Here is a 4,633-nt window from a genome sequence, read left to right as displayed (position 1 = left end):
AGCTATTTCATTAACATTAGACCACTTCTTGCATCAATTTGTAACTGGTGGTGGCAGAATCATGCTGTGGGAATAATTTTCCTCAACAGGCACGGGGAGGTTGGTCAGACATTGAACAACTTCCTGAAAGAAAGCCTGTTAGAGGCCCATCCTAACAATTGAGATTCTGAGGCAAGGTTTGCTGTCGCTGTTCACAGACACTCTCCTTCCACTCTGACTGAGCTGAAGCTAGTTTGCAAAGAATAGGTGTAAGAGGTTCGCTTCACAAAATAGTTGGCACCATGAGAAAGGAGGACATGCTGAGACCAACTCAAGATATCATCCAAAACATTAAAGGTTATGCACAAATTGGTTTTTAAATGGACAATGAAAAAGGTGTTTTCAACCAAAACGGTGAAAAACCTGACTCGATTACATCATTTTCGTCAAGAGGACGAAAGAGGAGGGCCGGGGTTTCAGTAAAACTACAGTGAAGAGTTTGAGGAATGCCTCAAAATATTTGAACCAAGTCACAGCATTTCAAAGCAGTGCTCCAGAGTAAGGACTCCCGCAGCTTAAAATGCAATTCCAAAACTGCTAAAGAATAAACAGAAAAGATTTAGTCCGATTTAATGTCAGATAGTCTTTTATACTGCGCATGCAAATATCAAGTTTCAACTGTATTATATTTTATACCCTCTGAGACAATTATTACTGTAAATTCTATCAACAGCTTCAATGTTTCTAAACCCAGCAGAGCTGAGCACATAGCTGCAGCAGCAAAACTCTCACTGAGTCCTTATTTCAGAACAGGAGCCTAATGACAAATCTATTGATTTTTAGACAAACATTAACTGCATTCCCTCTGAAGAGAGTCAATAATACATCAGAGTAAATCTACAATCCTAGCACTTTATCTCAGCTGCCAGTCTGTTGCATAGCATCAAAGGCCCACGGAACAGCGGTCTGGAATCCCACTAAACGGATGTTATCACTGGCCAGCCATATTTCACAGCCCTAATACACCGTTGCCTAAGAGAGGGACCCTATCTGTCAAGGGATATTTTTAGTGCTAAGGCATGCAGTAAATATCTGATAGAATCTGAACCACTAATAAAATCACATTTGTCTTTTTGTCCATTGAAACACTTTGAGTGTGAATCTTGAGATAAATAGGAAGATCCTTTTAATGTTTGTGTCCATCTGTGTCATGTTTTGAAAGCTAAAGGAAAAACTGGTACAAAACGAGCTGAGCACAATCTCACACTCACCTGGAGTCATTGCCATCAAGGTGGGTTAGGGTGCATTTTATATGAAAAGAAACACTGCAGAAATCAACAGCTAAAGTGGGAGATTCTGTCAACAGGGCATCCATTAGTCATGCACTCCTCAAATATGGCGTTTATCAAAGAACAGTAAGAACGTTGCTCTTCAAAGAAAGCTCAATTCAAAGTTTGAAACAAACCACTTAGGGGACACAGAAAGAAGGAAAAGTGCAAGAACGTGCTCTCTTCAGATAAGACCGAAATTGACCGAATCTTCAACACATTACCCTCACAGTGAAACATGGTGATGGAAGCTTTGAGGTGTAGGGGTGCTGTTTTCCAGCAGAGACAGGAAAGCTGGTCAAAGTTAAAGGGAAGATGAATGGAGCTAAACAGAGGGTAATCCTGGAAGAAAACCTGTTTGTCCTGCCTTCCAGCAGGACAATGATGCTCCGCGGCTTAGATCAAAACATCCACCCCTGGTGACTTCCTCTGCCTCCATTCACATTTAGACATTGAGGGTTTTGGATGGGGGTGCATGGAAGCTGCGCTGGTGCCGGCTGCCTCCTGGAGGGTGGATGGGCTGCGTCGGACACCCCCCTTTTGGCCCTCCGACTTTTAAATGCACTTGAAAACAATATGCAACAACACGACATTTGAGCAGGCGGAGACAGGCTTGGGGTCTTTCTCACACTCCTGCTCTCCGATTGTCATCCGGAGTCCGGGAGCTGGAGGAGGAGCAGGACATGTGGTCGGGGTCTGGGCTGGGGATGGGCATTGAGTCCCAGGGGTTGGCTGGGGCTGGTGCTTCTGCTCTTGCCCGGAATATATTGTTGTTGTCCAGGGGCCCCACCCGGATCGGGGGCCCCTGGGCCTCGGGTCTCTGGGCCCATGGCTGGATCTGCTCTGGCGTAGCTGGCTGCCAGAGGAGCCCACGGGCTCATTGCCGCAGGGGGGGCTTCGGCGCTATGGCTGTTGTGGGTTTCCTGGGGCTCCTCCCTGCTCTTCACTGGGATGCAGCTGTCCCTGCATTGTTCCCTCTTGGACACCTTTGGATACCTTTGCTCAGGCGGTCCCTTCGGGCATCTGGGGTTTTGGCGCTCTGGGGGGTTGGTCTTTGGCTCCTCACAACCCCTATTGAGCATTTTTCTTATGGATAAACCTTACATACACAAGTGCACTCTCACACACACTTACAGGTGCTTGGATCCAGGTTCTTACAGATTCACTTCTACACATGAAACCCCTATTATTGTCTTTAGCAGTCATTTTATACATTTAGTATTAATTAATACCGTCTTAAGTGATGGTATCAAGGCGTTGGTTGTTTGTATCTGTAATGCTTTATCGGTTTGTTTTGCTGTTCTTCTTATGTCTCTCTTTGCAGCTGTAGAAGCAGACTCAGAGGATGTTCTATTGCTCTCTCCTTTTCCTCTCCTCTTTTTTCTCACCTTTTCTCCCTTTTAGCATTTTGTCTAATCTGTTTCTCTTCTTTTTGTACTCTCTTCTATCCTCCCGTTTCTGTGTCCATTGAACATGAAATAGTCCCAGAATAAAATCTAATAAAGCTTTTTGCATAAATAAATCAAGCGGAGCACTATGGCAAAAGCAGTAATGCTCCAGTTGTGAGAGTAAAATATGTTTGACTCTCTTTGGCATTTTTTTTTTTTTTTAAAGGTTGACATTTGTTAGAATATCCCAGACAAGGTTTGGACCTTAATCGAATTAAGAATCAGTGGCAAGACTTGAAAAGTAATGTTGAGGCATTCTCCATACAATCTGAGTTAGCTTGAGCTGTTTTGCAAAGATGTATGCAGCAAAAGGTGGTTCCACAAAGTTTTTACTCAGAGGAGCATACCACACTTTTTTATGCATTATTAAATGCATTATTTTCCTTACACTTAAATGCATTATTTTTCTTACACTTCACAATGCACATTTCTCAAAACTTATCATAATCTCTCCCTACATATATTAAAGTTTGAGGCTTTAACATGAAAAAAAAAGAAGAAGTTTAAGGCGAATGAACACTTTACCCCGGTACTGGATTAAAAAGTCCTTGACTGTGTGATGGTAACAGTTTTAGAAGTCAGTCGGTGAATTCAAGCATCCATCTTTTGCAGGTGAGATGGGCCTACAGCATTCACATTCATGCATTAGCAGGAATTAGAGTTAAAAAGCTCCATAGTTAAGCACACACCATTTAATTCAAGAGCATCACTTTGAACTAACTGAAGTGGAAGAGTGGGCAAATGTTGGGGAATCTGATTCCATGGCAGCACGATCAGAAACAGATGGCTGTTATGACTATAGTAGATCTACCTTCCAGCTGAATTTTAGCATCAGATGATGTAACCTCTTGATGAAACACGTAACCATGCTGCATTGTTCTGCAGTGCCCTTATTGCAAGGAAGCACTTTCGATGCCAGTGTATGACATTGTTAGGGGTTGCAAATTAAACAATGACACACAGATGACATTGGACAATAGACTAAATTGCATGTAAACAATTTCTGCATACCAAATAAACTCTGTTCACTGAGCAGTTTAGCAACAGCTCCAAATCTTTACTCATTCATTCAGACATCAATTTGCTTTGCCCATCTGGTCCCTCTGCCAGGCATCGAGGCCAGACCGCCCCCCCACCCACCCCACTCCAAACGTACACACCCACACATGTGCTCAGAGTAAAACATGACTAGAAAAATGACTCATGTTTGGATGAAAATGATCTGAGGGAAAATGGGAATAAGTAATGTGGTGCTCATTCACAGCAACAAGCGTTAGCCCTTGTGTCAGGCAATAAGCATAGTTAATGTGGTCTGATTCTCCGGGGATCTGACTGTGCATTCTGAGCAGGAACATTAACGAGCACAGAAATGAAAAGTTAAATTGATGGGCAAATGCAAAAAGCAAAAACAACTGACTAGATTTCACTTAATGGAGCAGCTCTTGTTTGTCTTCCTAACAACAAAAGACTTCTTATCTCAGTGAAATTTGGAGCTGTGATGTTTGGAACTCATCCGTTACAATGGGAGGAAATTCACAGTAACACGTGTAAATTGTGTTGGCATAATTCTTACTTTTTCCTGTCTTCTTCTTAGTGTGACTTAGGTTAGAATGAGTTGTTGTAGGATTAGGCTGCTGAGAAGATATACAGACCACCTACTCCCACTCTGTGCTATCTTTACTCTGGCATATTTGCAGTTATTGTTACTTTCAACAATACATTTTCTGTTAATGTCTCTTTCCCATAGAGTTTAGTTGGCACAGGGCTTCGGTGATTGTATGTCTCTTTTTCCTGTCCACTTAACTCCCAGAAACTCTAGACATATTGTCACTCATTATTAGCCTGGTCCTGCTTTAGGTTTCAGGTATTTTAAACGGA

This window comes from Fundulus heteroclitus, chromosome 6 (assembly GCF_011125445.2).
Source record: "Fundulus heteroclitus isolate FHET01 chromosome 6, MU-UCD_Fhet_4.1, whole genome shotgun sequence".
NCBI lineage: Eukaryota > Metazoa > Chordata > Actinopteri > Cyprinodontiformes > Fundulidae > Fundulus > Fundulus heteroclitus.
Note: the sequence above shows the minus strand (reverse complement) of the source record.